This window comes from Mustela erminea, chromosome 4 (assembly GCF_009829155.1).
Source record: "Mustela erminea isolate mMusErm1 chromosome 4, mMusErm1.Pri, whole genome shotgun sequence".
NCBI lineage: Eukaryota > Metazoa > Chordata > Mammalia > Carnivora > Mustelidae > Mustela > Mustela erminea.
The window spans coordinates 131,133,227-131,155,431 of NC_045617.1; the positions used below are offsets into that span (position 1 = coordinate 131,133,227).

Consider the following 22,205-nt stretch of genomic DNA (forward strand, 5'->3'; position numbering starts at 1 on the left):
AGCACCGTGGACGTGACCATATAACATATATTCCAAGACCCAGCTCTTTTGAGAGAGAAGCAGCGCTATTGATAATTACACCAGACAAGGGTATGTCATACCCTGGGACACAGAGGGATGAGCCCGGGCATGGGGATCAGACAGACCTGGGTTCCAGTCCCAGCTTGGGCACCTACTTGAGCAAATTACTTTCTGTCCCCATGCCTCAGTTTCTCCACCAGTAAAGTTTCTATCTCGTGAGGTTATTGTGAGTAGCAAACATAAGATGAAAAAAGCTTCCAATCCAGGGGTGCCTGGGTGGCTCAGTGGGTTAAGCATCTGCCTTCAGCCCAGGTCATGATCTCAGGGTCCTGGAATTGAGTCCCACATCAGGTTCCTTGCTTAGTGGGGAACCTGCCCCTCCCTCTTACTCTGCCTGTGGCTCTGCCTACCTGTGCTCCTGCTCTCTCTCTCCTCTGTGTCAAATAAATAAAATCTTTTGAGGGGAGGGGGGCAGAGGGAAAGCTTCCAATCCAGAATCTGGCACTCCTTAAATACTACAAGCCTGCAATCTCTTATCTGCAATTCTGGAATTCAACAATCTCTGAAAACTGAAAGCTTTTCAAATGCATTTGGTGGCAAAACCTGACCATGACCAATGCCTGACTATTTAGAATCTTCATCCCACTTGGTGTAATTTATCTTTATCTTTTGCTGCAGAAATATTAATGTGTCTGATGACAGGGTGCTGCCCCAGTGTGTATGTGTGTGTGTGTTTTACGTCTAAAACATAGAAATGCCCTTGTCTTCAGAGCATTAGCACAAAATTTAAGCAGAGGGAACAGCTTAACAAGGAAGGACTTTTTTTTTTTTTTTTTTTTTTTAAGATTTGTTTGTGTGTGTTATCTTCCAAAAGTCCAAACTTTCCGTATTGAGTTGGAAGGACGAGGACTTTCATTATAATTTCAGCATCCTATACAGATTTAAATCTCTTGCCACTTGTAGATACAGTTATGGAATGTTATGTTATGTGAAAAATGCCATGTTCACTTAAAAAAAAAAAGTAACGTAAAATAATATGTAATCTATGCTCTTGCTTGTTTTATTTATTTATTTATTTATTTTTATTATTTGAAAGAGATCACAACTAGGCAGAGAGGCAGGCAGAGAGAGGTTTGGGGAGGGGGAGCAGTCTCCCCGCTGATCAGGGAGCCCGATGCAGGGCTCAATCCCAGGACCCTGAGATCATGACCCGAACTTAAAGCAGAGGCTCCACCCACTGAGCCACCCAGGTGCCCCACTTGTTGTTTGTTTTAAAAAGTATGTAAGCATCTGCTTATCTGTGCATAGACCATCTCCAGAAGCATTCTTTGGGGTGGGAACAGTGATCATCTCTAGAAACAGAGACACTGAGATTGGGAAGAAGAAAATTGATGTTGAAATTTTTACTCCACATACAGAACCCACTTTTTAAAACATGAATGATCAAGGTAAAAGATACTTCATACCCCTTAGGATGGCTAGAGGTGTAGGGAAAAAAGAAAGACAACAGCTAGTGATGGCAAGGATCTGGAGTGAAGGGATCCCTTGTGTACTGTTGGTGGAAAAGCAGAATAACTCATCTGTGGGAAAACAAATGGCGGTTCCTCAAAAAATTAAAACCGGAAGTACCGTAGGATCCAGCAACTTCACTTCTGAGTATGAACATAGGAGAATTGAAAGCAGGGTCTCCCACAGATCGTTGCCACCCGCCCCCTCCCACGTTTCTCAGCAGCATTATTCCCAGTAGCTGAAAGGTCAAAGCCACCCAAGTGGATGAATGGATACACAAAACGTGGCCCAGACATACAGTGGAATATTCTTCAGCCTCAAAAAGGAAGGAAGTTCTGACACAGGGATGAAGCTGGAGGCCATCGTGTTCAGTGACCTAAGCCACCTCACAAAGGACAGTCCCCCTCCATGAGGTCCCCAGAGAAGTCAAGTTCACGGAGACAGAAAGGAGAAGGGAGGCTGCCAGGGGCCAGGTGGGGGGCAGGGAGAAGGAGAAATTAGCCGTCAATGGGGGCCACACTGCAGGCTGGGAAGGTGAAGGCGTTCTGGGGATGGGTGGAGGGGCTGGCCGGGCTCCACAACCATGTGGCCCTACTTCATGCCACTGAACTTGACTCCCAGAAACAACAAATTTTATGTTATGTGTATTTTACCACAATTAAAAATAAAGTTAAAAAAAAAAAAAAAAACACCTCTTGGGTCACAAATCCCCTCAGATACGCCTGCGTGGCCAGAGCCGAACCTTCCTGGTTGCTGCAGGCGGCAGACAGCACCGGCTCAGGGACCTCTGAATAATGCATGAGTCACAGGGTGGTTGTCAGGGCTCTGCTGCCCCTGCTGACCACAGAGTGCCCTCGGGAAGGGAGGGTGTGGGGCCAGCGTTGAGCGGGGAAGGGAGTTGAAGCAGGTGCTGGGCTGGAGTCCGATGCGGACCAGGCTGGTGGCAGCCCAACTTTAACGCAGGCTGTGGGGAGCTGGGGCCTGGTTGTGACCAGGGTCAGGCTCCTAGGCACGCCCCAAAGAAGTCATTGCAAGATGCTCTGGACATGGAGGAGTGGGGGATGGGCAAAGTGCGTGAAGGCAGCGGGAGATACAGTGTTTCAGTTATGAAAGGAATAAGTCATGGGAATAAAAGGCACAGCATGGGGAACAGAGTCAAAGATGCTGTTACAGCCTGTGTGGGGACAGATGGCCACACTGGCGGTGAGCACAGCGGAACACAGAAACTTCTCAGATCAACTTGTTGTACCTGAAACCAATGTAACGTTGTGTGTGAACTATGCTCAACGAAGAAGGTGCTCTGACCGAGACATGGGTGCCCCCCACCAGCGTCCCAACCGTCCCAGAAAAGGGTTGAGGGGTCTCTGTTTCTCTTCAAAAGAAGATCCACAGCCCATAGCTCCCCCTCAAAGGCCAAAGAGGCAAATAGAAAGCATAAATAAGATCCCCCTCTTTCTTTAATACTTTGGCACCAAGTTTCTCTTTTTATCTTTTCTTTTTTTTTTTTAAGATTTTATTTATTTATTTATTTATTTGACAGAGAGAGAAAGATCACAAGTAGGCAGAGGCAGGCAGAGAGAGAGGAAGGGAAGCAGGCTCTCTGCTGAGCAGAGAGCCTGATGTGGGGCTCAATCCCAGGACCCTAAGATCATGACCCGAGCTGAAGGTAGAGGATCAACCCACTGAGCCACCCAAGCACCCCATCTTTTCTTTCTTTTTTTTTTTTTTAAGCTGACTTTAAAGGAAGGTCCTTTGGGTGTCTGGGTGGCTCAATTGCTTAAGAGTCTGCCTTCAGCTCAGGTCATGATCCCGGGGTCCTAGGATGGAGTCCCACATCAGGCTCCCTGCTCAGCGGGGAGTCTGTTCCTCCCTCTCCCCCTGTGTCTTCTCCAGCTTGTACTCTCTCTCTCACTCACTCTTTCTCTCAAATAAATAAAATCCTTTAAAAATAATAATAAATAAAAATAAATAAAAGAAGGTCCTTTCTGGCTGATTAGAGTATTTGGCTCGTTTCTGTGCACCAATTAGCAATTTCAGCTTTATTTCTGGGTTTCTCCTTACCAGTAAAATGTGACCCACCTTGGGCTCGGACCCCCAGGGACCCCCTTCATGAGGAGGCTCACCCACAGGTATCCGGGGAGGAGCCCGGGGAGTGGGTTCCAGTGCTCCCTCTGATCCAGGTTCCACAGGCAGGCCCATGGCTCCCCTGACCCCAGGCTCCTCATCTGATGAGTTAGGGAAATGGTGTCCAGTCAGGGAGTCTAACAGAGGAAATGTAATGTGGGCGCAGTGGTTACAGAGATGCTGGAAGAACTGAAAACCCAATCCCAGACTGAAGTAACAGAAGATTCCATGCACCTTACGGTTGGAAAGGGACCATTATCTGTGCCTGAACTCTGGGCAGTCTGGCAGAGCGGGAACCCTGGAAAGGGTCTGTCCAACAAGCGTGCCCGCACAGAGCACGGCTGTTAGAGATCCTGGCCGGCTCAGAGTGAGATGGAGGAAACACCCCAGCCTTTCCCTTTCTCCAGCGCTCTGAATTATCCTCCTTCACTGAACCCCCTCGGGCTGAACCCAGCTCGAAGCCAGGCAGCTAGGGAGCCTGGGAGATGTAGTTTGTAAAACAGACTGTTGCAATCCAAAGCACGGCAGCGGAATCCAGGCAAAAGACCAGCAAATCCAGCCAAGGCTGTTGCAATCCTCCCAGACTCAGAGGAGATTTTTCTTCCCCACTTTTTTGGTTCTGTTCTGGCATTTCTGCTTTAGATGCCCCATATGCAAAGGATATGAGTTAGAGTTAGACAGAAAAGAAACATTTTAATTGGGCGGCGAAGCTCCCTTCCTGAGCCAGCCCATCCCTCTGAACCCCCAAAGTGGATTTTGTGTCCTCTGTCTCCCCTCTTGCCAGATCAGGCACCCCCCCCACCACCACCATAGACACCTCTGCTCCATGCCATCTCTCAGCAAGGAGCAGCCTATACTAAGCAGGCATAAGATGTGGACCAGACCCAGATGTGGAGTCAAACCAGCCAGGGGGAAGAGGAGGCGGCTTACTGGTTTCCACACCATCTGGAGAAGCAAGAATACTATTTCCTCCACCAGGGCTGGGCTTCCAGGTACAGAGAACAGAGGTCACTGTGGTCCAATGGGCTGAGCATAGGGTAAGAACTCAATTGCTCTTTGTTTCAACTGAGCTGAGGTACCCAACCTTGTGTGACCTTGAGCCAAACACCATTCTTGGGATGCAACCTGCTCTACAAGATGAGGAAGACGTGACTAGGAAGGCCAGCTGGAGCACCATGAAAGGTAACCATTGTGCACAGAAATACCCAGTGATGGCAAAGCCCAGCATTCATGCCGTGCCCTTCCTGAGTTCTGATCTCATACCTGACCTCGCTAGTTCTTCAGACCATCCTGGTGAAGGAAGGGGAGGGACTTCAAGCCACGCTAGACAAAGAGAGACACCAAGGCACTGAAAATACACAGCAACCAGCATAGCGAGTCAACCCGGCATCAGCTTCAAGGCCAGTAGCGTCAGCCCCCACCTGCTTGAACTGACCCATAGGGGACCACTTACCGCCTAAGCCCAAGGGCTCCAGGGTAGCTCCAGAACATGGCTCTTTGCCATTAGGTCTAGGATGGACAGGAAGAACAAACGAAAGAAGGGGCAGGGAGGTAAAGAAAAAAAGAGAAAACAGAGATAAGGAAAGGAGCTACGATGGAAAAGGTGGATGGGAACACACAGTTTAGGGAATTGTTCTGTGAGGGGCTCGGGCTCTGCAAAGCTAGGTTTTACCAGCCCTGAAGGCTTTGATGCCTTCCAGCATCATTCGCTGGGACTGGAAATTCACCAGGATGGTTTGAATAAGAAGCCAGGCCCCCTCGCGCTAATCTGGGGTAGCTCCCATTATCAGCGGACCTTTTCCTCCCCGCGGGGCCCAGCCGATGACTCTCGAAGTCCCGTGCCTTCCTCTGTAAGATGCTGTTGTGTAACGTGGCAGAACAGATACTCATGTGGGTGTGCTGAAGCTCCAACATGTTTCTCTGCACCTGGCCGGCGGAGTGCTTTCACGCAGATGGAGAGTGGCACCCGCCGCCTTTCCCTCCGGTTGCCCAGATCCTCTTCATCCCTCCCACAGACCTGGGCTCCTGTCAAAGACAAGCTCTTACTTCTTACAGAAGCTGGGCAGGTGTCCTTCACCAGGCACGCCAGCCGTTGGAAAAGATGGGACTAAAGTCTGGCTCTCGCATGGGACTTCTACTTCCCTCTCTCTGACAGTCACCCTCCCAGCCGCCCGGAAAGCAGGGCTTCTGCTAAAATAAAAGACGTCTCTTCTCGTGTGACGTCCCAACACCTGCCACCAGATCCAGAAAGACACACAAATTCCACTTTTGCTCATTTTCACCCCAGGCATTTTCCAGAAAGTAGAGCCTTGTAAGAGAAAAGTATCCTGGACTCAGGTAGGTCTGTAGCAATGAATCTAGGCTGTAATCACGATGGCATCCTATAAACCAGAAAACTCCCTACTTAATAGGCTCACCTCGCCATTGGCCATCACAAAAATCGACTTGAGTCTCTCAATATTGCAATCAATGTGCTTTTCATTTTATTTTATTTTATTTTATTTTATTTTACTGGGGGGGGGGGCTTGGGAAAAATGACATTTTTTCTTTGCTTACTGTTGTCTGTCTCAGCCCCCAGAGTAGGTAATCAAACAAGCCATCCCTGGAGCAAAGGCCTCCCTTTCACATCTCCCCGCCACGCCCGACAGTGAGGCGGCCAGCCCTCCATCGGGCTGCGTGCGGAGCAGGCATTCTTGGCCGTTTGAGTCTTGCCATCGAGTTATGGATGGGAACAGGTGCCCATAATTCAGCATAACCCACCGAGCCTGACTTCACTTTCTCTGGAAACCTCTTGATTTAGGAGCACAAGCTCCCGGCTCCTCACGGGCTAGCCTGTAAACATCTCGGTCTGGATTTGCCGAGGTGGGTTGCTAAATTTAATTGCCAGTTTCCATCCCATGTGACAGTGTGTGACAGGCCAGCTCACGGGGTGAGTTAGCCAAGGGGTTTTAAATAAATGCTTTCTGACGGAAAGGAGGTTAAAGCTCCCTGTGATTCACCAGCGAGCCCGGAGAGTCAGCGGCTCTGGGTTTGACTTGGGAGCCGCGGCGTGTTAATCTCCTAGCTCACTCACCGCTTCCCACTGGCCGCAGGCAGAGGGATGAGAGGCCTGTGCGAAGAGCTCCAGCCAGATCCCGGGGCCTCGCCAGCCGGGGCTGTCCCAGATCTCCATGACCTTGGTTGGAAGACAAACAGCTGCGGGGACCAGCCTCAGCTTCTCCATCTGGAAAGAGGAACTGTTCACATAAAGTCAGGAGTGGCAGCGACTGTTTGGAACTTTCGGGAGGCGTGCCACCGAGACACAAACACAGTACTGTTGGCGAAAGCACCCACACCAGCCCAGACAACAAACCCTCCAAGAAAGCAGCGTTAGTCTTGCCCCATGGCCTTGAAAGAAAAATGAAATAAAGTGCTGACGAGGTCTGTATCCTCCCTGACTATTTGCTCGGGAAGCCCTCTTGTCGTTGAACACACGCTCTCTCTGCCTTCTCGAGTTACTCCACTGGTCGGAGCGATGGGGGCACGGCCTCACCGGGAAGCCTTGGAGAAATGCAGAGTCTCGGGCCCCCATCCATCCCTGCGGAGTCTGAATGTGCTGCCTAACCAGCTCCCCCAGTGAGGCAGAGGTGTTTTAAATTTTGAGAACCCCTGGTCTCAGGTGGTGCTTGTCACACTTTAGCCCACATTCAAATTCCCTGGAAAGCTTGTCAAAACATCGCTGGGCCCCGTCTGCAGAATTTCAGATTCAGTCGGTCTGGGATGGGGTTGGATAATGTGTATGCCTCCGGGTTCCCAGGTGATGATAATGCTGCTTATCTGGGAACCTCACTTTGAGAACCAGTGCTGGGTATTCCCCGTGGCAGGTCCTTTGGAGGGTGCCTTTCTCCCCAGGCCACTGAGGGTCTGTGATAGCCTGCTCTCTCTTCGTTGCCTCCCCGGGCCCGTGGAATTAGTGCATCCTGCTCTCACCGTGTCTCAACGTCTAGCTCTTAAATCATCTTTGATCTCTTGAATTCAGTCCGTGTTTCTCTCTCTCTCTACTAGGACGGACAGAGCGCCAAAGAGCAGGTGTTATCCTAAAATGGAAGGAATTCATGAAAATCTTCCTTTTTCCTCCACCCTGGCGGTGCTAACATTCTGCTTATTTTTTCCACCAGAGTTATGCTGCTGGTTAAGGAGCTCGTAATGACATGACTAGCCCAGGGCAGCCAAGTTTTCTTTACGACAGAACCGCTTGTCCTGTTCCATTTTCATCACACAAGCAACATGGTGACACATTTATTTAAAACCATGTGACACTGGAGAATAATGAATTAAAAGCAAAAGTCAACCGTGATGTCCCCATGCTCCCGCGCCCTATTTTATTCTCCTCCCAGAGCTAATGATGATGGGCAGTTTACGTGTTTATCCTTTGGTGCTCTTAATCGATGTAAGATCAAATCGATGTAAACATAATAGATAGGCATGCAGACATGTATCTGTATATATTTGTGTGATCATAGCCTAAGTGTTGTTCCGCAACTTTATTTTATTAACTAGCAGTATTTCTTAGGGATCCTTTAAAATCCATAAATAAGCTCTTCTGCAGTCACTTAAAAACGGCATGCCTATATTCCATAACTTGGATATATCATATTTAACCATTCTATCGATGGCTTTTTATGTTTACCCCAGAATTTTGCTATTATGAACAATATTAAGTTAACATTGTCACGAATTCAACGGAGAAGTAGCCTGCCAAAAGGTGATGTCAGTTTAAAGGACCCCTAGCCACTGTGAAACTGTTTATTTCTGACCATTTCCCAGGGCTGGCTATGAACAGTCTTTCACATTTTTACCAATATATGAAAGATCTCTCATTATCTGAATGTGCATTTACCTGATTACCATATTCCTTATTCAGATTGTCTCTCTTTTTTCTCATGGGTGGTTGGGGTTTTTTGTTTGTTTGTTTATTTGTTTCATGGCTTTTTTTTGTTCATTTGTTTTGTTTTGTTTTGGGTCGTGGGACAGTGAGAACAATAGTCTGGGCCTCAGTCTTTGGTCTATGAAAAATGTTGCAAACTTTCATCCAAGTCTCTCACCTGACTTTTCCTCACGTTATGTCATCTTTCGTCCTCTAGAACCTCTAGTTTTTGTATAGTTTGGAATACACTTTCCATAGAATCCATGCATTGACAGAAATCCAATTCTTCCGATCGGCATTCTTCAGAGGCAAAATTGTCATTTCAGCCATGAATGGAAAGAACCTGGGAGAGGCAGTTGTAAGTAAAACCTAGCAGGGAACGAAAGGAATCAATAAAGGAAGAGGCAACACGGGAGTCAGAAAGGGCTGCCATTGGGCCACGATTCTCCACCAGCCTTTTGCATTTCTGCCCATCTTGCAGGCAGAGGCAGTGACGCCCTCTGCCCCCGATGAAGTCTGGAAAACATACCCCTTTCCCAGGATGTCTGCATAGAGAACAGCCCTGGAAGAGAGAGGTAGCGTCTCCCTCTGGGTCGCAGGGCTGGTTTGTTGACTGTCCGGCATAATAAGGATAAAGCCTTCTCCAGGAAAAGGTTGCAGTGTTGCTTATGGCCCGCTATAAAAGACTGGGGTTTCCCGAGCTTGAAAGGGTAGAGGTGTCTTCTGGGTCAGTTTGCCCACCCGTAGGAACCATGGCTTGGAGAACCTGCACGAGAAAAAGATGATACTTAGGTTCCTGCTGTTGCTGTATTATATTGTCGATTGTCTCTAACCCAGAGGTCTCAAAGTTTCCACTAGCATCCAAGTAAACAAAAATCTCAGAACCTTCACCTTTCTTGACAGACGCCAGGCAGTGAAACTAAAACACTTCACAAACTCAGCGCTTGTTTCAGTTGGACTTAACTGCCTACAGTACAGAGCTCACCCAATCAAGTTTTTCTCTTAAACTGAGCAGTCCTTCATTGGTCAAGGAGAGAAATCTGTTGTTTAAAAAAGTTCCATTTTGGGGCGCCTGTGTGGCTCAGTGGGTTAAAGCCTCTGCCTTCGGCTCAGATCCCAATCCCAGGGTCCTGGGATGGAGCCCCGCGTCTGGCTTTCTGCTCAGCGGGAGCCTGCTTCCCTTCCTCCTCTCTCTGCCTGCCTCTCTGCCTGCTTGTGACCTCTGTCTGTCAAATAGATAAATAAATAAATAAATAAATAAATAAATAAATAAAATCTTTAAAAAAAAAAGTTCCATTTTGTGTATCGTTGCCACAAGTCTAACATTCAAAGCATGTTTCCACTTAGATGAAGTAGATGTGGTCTGTGCAACTCCAGAGAAATGAACAGGTAGACAGAAAAAGGTCAGCTCAATACAGAAGGAAAAAATTGTTAACAATTAGAGCCATCCAAAGTGAATGCGTTTTGAGGGCATAAGCTCATTGCTGGTTTAGGTGGCCACTTACAGAACCTCTGTATATGTTCACATCTAAGTTTCCACTGGTGAGGAAGGCTGTTTCAGTGGACCATCTAATCAGATTTATTTTCATGCCCAGTAATGGAGGGGAGCTAGTAGGTCTAGCTGGGACCCTCAGAAAGCTGCACTTGACGTGACCATCAAGAGTTTAAGGGATCGGTCTTGTAGAAACTCAGATCGACCTCATCCTAAGCAAGTTGGGGCTGGGGAACTGATTCAAGCTAACCAGGTTCACCAAGATGAGAGCCTGATTTACTAACCTAAGAGCCAGCGCCTTAAATGTACAGCAAAAGACACACTTTTCCAATGAAGACAATTTTCTTTTCTTTTCTTTTTTTTTAAAGATTTTATTTATTTGACAGACAGAGGTCACAAGTAGGCAGAAAGGCAGGCAGAGAGAGAGAGAGGAGGAAGCAGGCTCCCCGCTGAGCAGAGAGCCTGATGTGGGGCTCGATTCCAGGACCCTGGGATCATGACCTGAGCTGAAGGCAGAGGCTTTAACCCACTGAGGCACCCAGTCGCCCCTGCAGACAATTTTCTAGTCCAACATCCACAGCACCCTACCCCTCTCCAGCGGCTAGGTACTAAGGAAACAGAATTAATCACCATGTTTGTCAAGTTCACCAGACCAAGCAAAAGGGATTGAATGACCCCGAAGCTTGTTTCGTCTGGTAGAATGCATTAGGTAGTTGCATTAGGGGGTGATGAAAAATCTCTTCCCCAGTGAAGAATAGATTTTTTTAATGACCCGAATGGTCTTGTTCACTAAACACAATGTCTTTCTCCTTTGACTGGCCTGGAAATAGTCACCAATTCTTAGCATCATTCTCCCTTGCTAGATCCCAAGAGGCTCACTACCTTACTATTTGTGCTTATATAACAATTTTGTGCATTGTAACGTATGTATGCAATATTTTTTTTTAAAAAGTTTTTTTAAAAAGAATTTCTTTATTTATTTGACACAGAGAGAGAGAGAGAGAGAGTGAGAGAGGGAACATGAGCAAGAGAAGTGGAGGAGGGAGAAGCAAGCTTCCTGCTGAGCAGAGAGCCCAACATGGGGCTCCACCCCAGCACCCTGGGATCATGACCTGAGCTGAAGGCAGACATTAAACTGACTGAGCCACCCAGGCGCCCCGCAATATCGGTTATGAGTCTCCTCTTCAGTCAGGTGCTTTGTAAAGATATCTCAGCAAATACCTACATTTCATCAGTAATAAAAGAGTGTGATGCATCCCTAGATTTATTTTCTCCATCCCAGCTCGTCTGTCTGCTAGGTGGCTACCCTTGTGCAGGATGACGCAACTTCTAGAAGCTTCTGTTTCCTCATCTGTAAAAGATTACAGTACCTACTTTTGATTAAAGATCAACAATCGTGTATATAAAAATACCTTATAATATCTAAATGCCTAAAGGGTTGTAAAGTAATAATGACACCAGTAATCATACCAGCAGGTAAGCCTCATTACAATCGATGGCTTTCCCGCATCGAGCTCATCCCCTCTGTGGTGTGAGGGTCTTATTAACTTTTAGCTTTCCATTTCAATTAGCACTTTTTCTTTTTTAAATCCGGTCCCACATTCTAGTTTCCACCTCACTTTGGAGAGCAGAGCTGTCTCTGTAATGGTAAGGACTGAGAGACGTCTTTGTCCCGCCCTGCAAATGTGGATCCTGTGAGACACTGTGCGCAGAGGGCTCATCTCAACAGCAGTGTTGCATGGGAAGAGTCTGGGGCAGGGAGCAGTTTCACAGGGGCTCATCCAGGACTTTGCGCTCTGAGCAGGATGTTCTGTTGGTGAAGAAAGTGATGAGACCGCTGGCAGACAAAGGGAGGCATAGGCTGCCCGGCCCCATGGGCCTCAGAGCTGGTGGCTAAGAAACCAAGACTGTTACATTTAGCATCACAGACAGGAGGGTGATGTGATTCGCCTTGCACATCCCAGAACAGGGCGCTTCCCAGCTGCTCCGGGCAGGACGGTCACCTCGCTGCCATAGAACTTGTCAGTTTCTCCTCTAATCTGGGAGTCCTATCTGGAAGAAGGAAACTCAGAAGTGTATCAAAAAAGAGAAGTAGAAAAAGAAAGAAAGAAAGAACGAAAAAGAAAGAAAGAAAGAAAGAAAGAAAGAAAGAAAGAGGAGACATGACCCCAATTCTCTTAAAATGAAAGGATTTTTAACTCAAAGAAGCTGAAGGGCCATGACTTTGAGCTTCCCCGAGTTAGTTCATTGATTTTCAATGCCAAAAACCAACACCAGTTTTAACCAAGTAATCCACTTACTGAAGCTGGAACCCGAGGTGTGAAAAGTTCCGTGTTGACAAAGTTTTGCATCAGCGGCGGCTGCTCTGCAACATGTAAAAACGTGTAGTTTAATTTTAGCTTTATAATAAATAAGTGCTTTCCCGAACCTACTCAGGAGCACAGGCTGTCACTAGGTCCACAGGTGTGCTCTGAAATCAGACACCACCAAGAGATTCCATCCTGCTAAAATGCGCAAGGGCCGGGACAAAGTCATCCATCATCTTTTTTTCTGTTTTTGTGAACTGTCCCAACAAGTGTGAGTGTCCCAGCTAAATTCTGCAGTCAAGTTCTATTGCAGATATATAAAGCCAGAGTGTGTATTTGACGGGAGGGGAGAGGGAGGGTGAGCCTGGGCAAATGTGTGTATGTTCTGTATTAAAAAGTGTCCAAGGAAGAGTAATAAATAAGATAAAGAATTGAGGTACCAAAGATCATAATTAAAGAATGTTGGGAACAGTCAGATGGTCTGAGGTCATCCATTCAACCAACCCCATTCGTTGGGTTCCTTCTATGTTCCAGGCACTGGGCTGGGTCCCAAAGTGGCTGGAACCACCAAGCCAGCTCTCAAGAAACTAATGACTACAGGAGCCATGGTGACACCAAGCAGAAGAGCCTTATGGTTGGTCAGGTGGAACATTTGCTCTGGAAGTTCTGTGAGTGGTGGTCATCACCATTTATCATCTTCCAGGACTTCTGGAGACACCTGAGGGGGGCCTTGTTGAACAAATCTTTCAGGGATGAAGGCTATTGTGTATCCTGCAAAGAAATATGAGGTACATAGGCAAAAAGAACAGGGTCTGTGGATGGATTTATGAAATGTAAGGAAAGGGAAAGTACTTTGTCTGGGGAAGGAATCCACAAAGACTTTTCTAATTCGTAGCCATTAAATGTATGATACAAAATTAAACCTTGTCCCTGTGATTAAGAATAATGCCTAGGGATACCTGGGTGGCTCAGTGGGTTAAGCATCCGTCTTCAGCTCAGGTCATGATCCCGGGGTCCTGGGATGGAGTCCCATGCCCGGCTCTCTGCTCAGCAAGAAGTCTGCTTCTCCCTCTGCCTGTCTCTCCTCCTGCTTGTGCACTCATGCTCTCTCTCTCTCTCTCTCTCCCTCTCTGACAAATAAATAAATAAAATCTTTAGAAGAAGAAAAGATGGAGGAAGAGGAGGAGGAGGAGAAGGGGAAGGAGAAGAAGAAGAGGGATGCCTAAGGCAGGAATGGGCCCCAAAGTTTCCTTTTCTTACTGATGTTGGATATAACAATTTCCCTGGAGGGGAAATTGCATTCCACCTTGAACTCTTAGGTAACGTCAACCACAAACTCATCACGATATTTGGAGGTTAATGGAGCAACAGAGGTGTCCACAAGCCCAGCTACTCAACTTCCGGTTAAGAAGTCACCTCCTCCAGAGAACTACGCTGAATCCGATGCGTTCCTCTGATGACTGAGTGCCTACTGTGTGCCAAGTGCCATGATGGAGGGTAGCCAGTGTCCAGGGCTCCATGGGTCAGCATCCTGACTCCCACTGAGATGTCTGTGCTCTTTGTTCCTGATCCCCAAGCATCTGGATGCCCACAGCTCTCATCACCCTCTTCTCTGATTGTTCAGCTGATTGTCTGAATCCCCTGCTAATCTGTGAAGTCCTTGGGTAAGGACCACGGCTTTTATCTTTGTATTCCCAAAGCCCAGCATGTTCTGAGAATAGAAGCAGCTCACCTTCCTCATATCTCTTCTTACTTATTAAAGCATTTTATTGTACATGCTTGAAACACACATAAAGGGTGGCTCATTACACAAAAACTTTTCATTTACTTTTACTTTTCATTTCTGTTTGAATACTTCGTGTATGAATATATTTATGTATACATGGATGTATATATTTATTTATTTTGAGAGAGAGTGCGTGTGCAGTGGGGGAAGAGGGGCAGAGGGAGAGGGAGTAAGAGAATCCCAAGCGGGCTCCAAGTCCAGCGTGGAGCCTGACACAGGGCTCAATCTCATGACCCTGAGGCCATGACCTGAGCCAAAATCAAAAGTCAGACGCTCCATGACTGAGCCACCGAGGCATCCCCATGTATGAATATATTTAAACATTCCCACTCATCTTTGTCATGCACTGTGATCATTTTTCATGCAAAGATAACAACATTCAACGGGTATGCAGAATCACAGAAATCATACAACTGGTATTTTACAGTATCATATAGTTCACATATTTTTATTCTTATTGGAACAATGGAAACACTGAATAAAATGAACCAAACCAAGTTCATTGCACCTCTTGTTATGTGCACCTTCTACCAGCACTTTCTATCTTCAGCGTATTGAAAGGAAAGAAAGACCAAACAAGAAAGGAGCTCTTGGGTTACCCTACCTGCCCCTATTCTTCTCCATCATCGTTTTCAGCCAGAGTGGTGAGCTAATACAAGGAATGACATGAGTGAGACAGAGTATGATAGGGTTTCCTGGTTGCTGGTGTTTCTTGGAACACTATGGCCTTCTTTCTGCATTGGAAGCACATTCTAATTCTACCTGGAAAGCGTGGCCTCTCTCCCTCCCTCCCCACATCCTGTCCTTACTTACCTTCCTCTTCCCAGTTTACTTGGTCATAGACATCACACACTTTGCCTTATGCTCATTTTAAGTGTTGCTTGATTTGCTTGTGTCATGGGTCATCTGGGATTCTGTGCTCATGGCGCATCATGAGCTACACATGGTGGGGCCCCAGGGAAGGGTAGATATGTATATTACAAGTATCTCCTCCACTCACACGTACATTCCAATGTCCTTTGGACTTCACTCACAGAAAGCAACTACAAAGATAAAATTGTTAAGAAGTTTGAGATAGCAATAGCCAAGCATTGTCAGAGTGTGGAACCCTTCTGAACATGGGACCCTGAAGTGGGCCTTGGCTGTCCTGAACAGTCACAATCAATCAGACCTCCTTTTTGAGCAACAGCTGCATTGAAAACAGCTAAAAGAGAAAGCTCATAACTTCAAGATTGTAACAGTAAAGGAGTATCCAAAGTCAGACACACTGAAAATATTACAATGTGACTTTAAAAGCCATCAGATGGGACTCTGACTTTCTATTAAATTCAACAAACATTTATTGTGCTCAGCGCGATCCAAAAACCTGCCAGGAGAAGGGTGGGTGGGGGAGTATTCCTTGAATGAATAGACACTGTCCCTGACCTCAAGAACAATAGTCTCACTAGGGAGACAGAGAGCTACAGAAAAACCATATTGCCAGACAGTTTACAGCCACTGCTGCGATGGTAAAAATAAGCAGTGTGAAGCAAATGAATGGAGGGAGTATTAGACTCTAACTGGGAAGACCGAGATTTATGAGCGATAGATAACTTTGAAAATGGTCCTTAAAGATGAGTAAAATATTGATAGAGGGTAAGGAAAAAAACCTTTGTCTTAGCTTGGATTCCCCCAAGAAGCAAAGCCTGAGACAAGGGTTTCCATGCGGGTAGTTATCTTAGAAAGAGATCGGGAAGAGGGAAAGCCAACCCAAAGGTGTATTACTGAGCTGGGTAGTACTTTGGGAAAATGGAGCTCCGTCCCACTGCAAACTACTGAGGAGCCACGCAGAAGGCACCTTCACCCCAAGACCATAAGACAACAGGCTCCCCACCTCCACCTGTCCAAGGCTGTCCCAGGACTATTCATGAACTCCTTAGCATTTCCAGGTTTGCACATGCCCAGGAAGAGCTGAGCAGGCTTCCCTAGTTACACCACCCTGCAGTGGAAGAGAAGCCCAGAGGCAGAGAAGGTATCTGCCGTGCAGCTGAAGTGAGGTGTGGTCAGGCTACACCTGGGCACGGCCAGTTGCCACAGCAACACGCGGAACAAAAAGGTGTGGTGTGAGAGCAGCAGCAGAGATGTTCTGTACAACATCTTGCCCCGTGCTTCTCAATCTTGAGCATGCGTCAGAGTCCCTGGAGGGCTTGTTAACACAGACCCATGGGCCCCACCCCAGCGTTTCTGGTTCAGTAGACGTAGAGCAGGGACTGAGAATTAACATTTCTAGTACATTCCTTATATGGGCATTAGGGCTTTTAAAGACAGTCGTCCACTCTGTACAGGGATACAAGACTGATCAAGAAGGAAAAAGGGAAGTTTCCAAAAACAAAACAACAACAGGAACAAAACAAACCAAAAAAATGTACACGTATCTCCAGGAAGAGCATTAATCGGTTTCATCATAACAAGAATAGAATTGGCATACATTTCTGTGTGTTCATCACCAATGATAATATAATGAGAATTTCGACAGCCAAGAGTAAAGTTGAGGTTGCTGTTACTTATTGTTCGTGCTTCATTCCCACCTCAGTCCAGATCCATTCTCCGCGCTTCTCTGTGCCAGGGACAGGATCATCCACGCTCCCATCAGAGTCACCACGAGGAAACCAAAAAGTGGAAGAAGATACAGTTGGGGTGTTCATTGCCTCTGCATCCTCCATGGCTCTCCAAAGGGCTGTTGGTGGCTCTATCGTCACGAGGCTACCATCCTATGGGAGCCTTCCCTGGTACATTTCTCCTGGGGCTTTGACAACCCTATCCCTACCCCTCATGGCCCCTCAGCCCTCTGGGAGCTCAGGGCTCCTGGGTGCCTTGCCATCCTGTGTTGGTTCCTTTACCTCTGCCCAAAGTGCCTTATTCATATTCTCTTCAATTCAATCATCTTCTCTCTATCAGGATCGTGACTAATCACAGTACCTCAAGGGGGGGAAAAAAAAAGAGCCAGATAAAGCTACATAAGCAGATCAGTATTTCTGAGCCTTTGGTATGAAGAAAAACTTGATAACACTCAAGGTGATATTGAAATTTTAAGATGCAACTACGGGATAAAATTAGTTATAAAGCGAAAAAGTGGGTGAATGAACACATCAAGATAAACCAAGGCCTTGAAACGATTGCCGAGATTAAAGCTATATGAAAAAAGTGAGAAGACCTCAGTGGAATCAGATTTTTCTTTCGCATCCCGAGGAATTTGCTCTCGGCAAGGGAGAGGCTCCCAGAGCAGTAAGTTGTGCGCTGTATAAAACACTTCCCCAGCTCTGCGCACTCTGGGAACATGGAATACTGGCAGGAGAAAAGAAAGTGTGATTTAGGCTGTGGACATGAAAGCCCTCAGAAGCATCTTGGGAAACACAAGATAAGATCAGACCAGAAATTAATCAGAGAACACAGCGATAAGGTAACATGTTGCAATCAATTTAAAGTTCACATCTTGCTTGATTTATGCATCCATAATAAAATCCATCAAAAGCTGGTGGTTCTTGGGTGAGTTTTAACTCTCTTCTTTGGCACTCCCCGTCCCCCACCCCCAAGCCCCAGGCTCTGCCTAGAGCTCCTGGTTCAGCGTCTCCGGGAACACCAGATGCTTTGCCTTCCATCGTCAAGAACCATGGGCCAGTTAGAGTAGAAGGAGGAGGCACCATGTTCCTCAGCAAGGACGGCCAGTTACTTCAGACCTCAAAGGGACTTTTCTAAGTGAGGCGCTTAAGTGAGACGGTGGGTGTTGTACGGGGAGGGAGGATTTTGTTTAAGCCTTACAGCTCTTCTAAAAGGCCCTCTGTTCTTTTTTTTACTCTGTTTACACTGTGCCCTGTTGTTTTCCAGATTTCCAAGGTTAAATCCGGCACCCCTATTAACACTGTTTGAGTCCTTCAGAATTTCCAGAGCTTCTCTGCTAATCCGATGTGTGTAGTGCTTTTCTTTTAGCTGAGCATGAATGTAGAGCAAATCAATGCTTTTGTTCACTACAGCAGAACTTTTCCCCCATGTGATCATCTAAGATGTGGTCTGTGTCCTTAATCTTCTTATCAATGAGTCATTCCAGTTTATTGGTTACCGTGAGAGGGATGTGATTGTCATCACAAAAATAGTTGATGTTTATTGAACATGTACTATGTCCTAGATGATGCATTTTTAAGTATTTAATCCTATAGTAATCCCGTGAGTTCGCCCCCTTTTTACAAATGAAGAAATTGAGCTCAAGAGACTAAGAGACATAATCCAAGATCATGGAGCTAGTAGATGGCAGAGCTGGGCCACGAAGCCACTTAGCCCTCTCTTTAACCTAATTGTTCTTGACCAAGTTTGAGTTATCCACCCCAGGGGACACATGGCAATATCTGGAGAGACTTTGGGTGGTCACGACCAAGGGTAGAGCACAGGGCAGCTCTTAAAAACCCTACCATGCACAGGACAGCCCCGCACAAAGAACTATCCAGTCTAGAACATCACGAGTGCCAAGGCTGAGCGAACTTGGTCTGACCACTGTGCTGTACAATAGGATTCGAATCCTTTTCTGTTTGTTCGTTTTCATGTCTTTGCACTTGGTAGGATGTCTTTGTTGGAATAGGTTCTAACAGTGTCTCTTTCAGATCTACCCTTGAGGTACGAGGTAAGAGAGCCCTTCCCCCCCACCCCCACCCCCACCCCCAGCCTCCTTCATCTCTCTTCTCTCCCCTGAGTTGGAACGAGGGGCTGATTAACTGCTTAGCGGAGCATTCATTCTGTGAGAACAGAATGTCGAACTCCGAGGTTCTGTGATGGGCTGTCTGGCTCTGGGGTTGATTCCGCAAGTTCCACCTGGGCAGCTTTGCAGATGGCTTCCCCCCTCCCCGCCCCGCCCAGTTACCATAGGAAATTGAAAGGAAAAAAAAGAATACTCTCACAATTTCCCTGGCTTTTCCTATACTTTGAAATAGCATACCAATTCTACAGTAAGTAGCTTGAAAAAAAATATAGGAGCAGAGCTGAGAAGATAGACTTTCAGCTTTTATGGAAAGTCTTTGGTGCCTAGAGGCTCATCTATTTGGGGTGATACAATGTTCAGCTCGTGTGCATTTGCCTTGGGTTGGAGCCACTGAAAGCCAGCACCTTGCTCTCAGGATGTGGCTGTTCCTTCTCCCCAGATCCGCACTCTTGTTTCTTTGAGGTTACTACATCCTGCCAAAGGGGGAAGGCCACCTTCTCATGCTATTTATGAACTGAAGGGATGCCGGAAGATTAAATAACGTTTGAAAAGACATCTGCAAAAAATGAGACCTAGAGGCAACTTTGGAAACTTCCAGAAAGGTAGAGAAACTTGGAAAATAGACATCACCATCAAAATGTGATAATAACCATTTTTAAGCACTTGATGAGCAGAAATGTCTTGAAACGTATCTGTGTCCCAGCCATGAAGTGCAAGTACCCTGACTGAGAAGAGCCATGGGAGACAGACACAAGGTGAGCAGCCCCGACAGTATTACAGGAAGGAACCACAGCCCTTCAGGAAATGCTTCACCTGAGCAGTCCTCAGCCCCAAAGCCCCAGTGCTCTGTGCTCTTCTTCCTCGTGGAGCTCAGCTTGGCAACAACAGAATGGGGAAGAAGCAACATCTGTAAGGCAAACACTCTGAACCTCAGTATGCAGTATAGTCCAGACTGTAGTGGTCTGGCGATTTGGGGGTTTGGGGTGGGGTCTGAGTTGGGACCTGACATTCTGATTGCTGTTGGGCTTGCAAGCAAAGCCTGCCTGCTGGTCCTCAGAGCTCACTCCAAGCACCAAGGATCTAAGGAGAAAGTAAAAAGTCCTCTGGACCGCTGCAAAGCTGAAGTGTGTGGGGTTTTTTTTAATATTTTATTTATTTTTTTGTTTGTTTGTTTGTCAGAGAGAGAGAGAGTGCACACAAGCAGGCAGTGTGGCAGGCAGAGGTAGAGAGAGAAGCAGGCTCCCTGCCGAGCAAGCAACCCAATGCTGTACTCGATCCCAGGACCCTGGGATCATGACCTGAGCTGAAGGCAGCGGCTTAATTGACTGAGCCACCCAGGTGTCCCTGAAGTGGATTTTAAATAAGCATAGTAAGAGCTAGCTTTTACAGAATGTTTACTATACATTAGACATAGTTCTAAGCTCTTCTGTTTTGTGAAGTCATTCCATCTTCATAATGATTTCCATGACCCTATGTGGTTATCATCTTTATTGTTCAAATTTTAAATATGAGGAAATTGTAGCACAGAGAAGTTAAGAAGCTTGATCAAAGTCACACAGTTTGATGTGCTTGCTTCAGGATTTAAACCAAGGCAGAATAGTGTTAAAAATAAGGATGAGTTTCTGGAAAACCTGCTAAAAAGACCAATGGGCCATAACTCTGTCCTGCTCTCCCTGCCACTCTTCAGCCTTGCCCAGCTTACAATACAAAGAGCCCTCAGTCAAGTTTTGTCTTGATAGTGGACTTCTATTGAGCTACACATATCTCCTTATGTGGTGTTCACAGACCTCCTAGAGGGTCATTGGCAATGTCAAGTAGGACAGCCTATCTCCTCATTCAACAGAGAGAAAGATACGTGGAATTCAAGGGTATGTTCACAACCAAGTTGAGAGTTGTGTAGGTGCTGACTTCTATCTGCATAGAAAAGCTTGCCCTCAAGGTATTAACAGCAACCCACAACTTTTTGTCAACTATTACAGCACATTTAGCCATGCACTGACTTTTAGATTTCACAATGTGGATCTCTTGACACAGTAGGTCTTGGTCTAGGTGTAGCACCTGTGTTCACTATCACTGAGGAGTTTATAATAGCCAACCCGTCATTGGATGCCACTGCCCCAGCTAAGGTCCTCTGAGAACATGGAGCGGATAAGCAGAGTGGCGGGGGGTTGACTTCCTGAGTATGCTATTAAATGGTCAACTCTTCCAGCAATGCTCAGAGCTCAGAGGTGGACAGACCTTCCCACCGGGGTGGCTGAAGTTTTGTGGGGTATGTGTTGGGATTCAACTTCTCCTTCTTCCAGTCCTGCCTCTTCCCCCTTCATTAGCCATAATGGTTAAGAAACACTGTGCTCCAAAGCTCCATGTCCGCATCTAGGAAACCCAACCTACAACAGAATGCCCTTGGCATAGGATGTGTCCTTCCATTTTCTCCTCTACCTTCTTTCTCCTTAGAACTCTACATTTTAGAATCCCCAACCTCACAAAAGATCATGCATCTTTTGTCTACAAAAGATCATGCATTTCTGCCTGTCTCATTGCCATTATCTCTGCCTAAAACCTCCTTCCCCTCTCTTCCCCCACATCATCCATGTGACAACCTTCTAACCATCCTTTATGGCTCAACTCAGATGGCCTGCTTCTCTAGCTTACAGCCAAAGATTGATTGCTCTCCCATCTTTCATCCCACAGCACCTTCTGCATACCTCATTATGGTAGTAGCTACACTTTTGTATTCTCCCACTGAGCTATGGGACACTTGGGAATAGATTTTGTTTCTTGTTCAGTTTTTTAGCCTTAGCAGTGGGGACAAGTACAAGCACAATATGTGTTTCCTCAGCTGAATATATTTGAATTCATGATGACCATCTAGTGGGATTTGTGTTGTTACATGAGTGACTATTACCCAAGCAACTGGTTCATTTAAAGTCCTCCCAAACCCCCCTCCACAACAAAGGGTCTACTATGGCACAGGTGTGACTCATGTCTAGTAAGTTCAATTTCTAAAGAAGGCTCAAGGATACACACACACACACACGCCCACACATACGCCCCTCTCTTCTATTGAATGAGTCAGGATCAGGAGTAAAAGTCCAGGGTAAGAGAGTAGGCCCCTCTACCTCTCCTACACACACGAAGTATAACAGGAGGTCCCTACAATCCTATGACCAAGCTTGCATCAGGAATCAGATGATCAACATTTGTGTGTCTCTGGCTCTTTTTTCCTTGCATAATGGTGACCTGGGGCCATCACTCCCCTATATTAAATTACTTTCCCTTCTATATCACAGCTTGGTCTTGGGCAATTACCACACATCTCTCTTCCTCTGGGACAT

General features: G+C 46.5%; 1 long non-coding RNA gene across 1 annotated transcript; it reads right to left on the reverse strand.

The window, feature by feature from the left end:
- Positions 1–1,271: 1,271 nt before the first annotated feature.
- On the reverse strand, positions 1,272–4,315 carry LOC116587843. Its single transcript, XR_004284669.1, has 3 exons — positions 3,889–4,315; positions 3,610–3,791; positions 1,272–2,779 (listed from the first exon to the last, which is right to left on the reverse strand). It is a non-coding gene; the product is annotated as an uncharacterized LOC116587843 (long non-coding RNA).
- Positions 4,316–22,205: the final 17,890 nt, after the last annotated feature.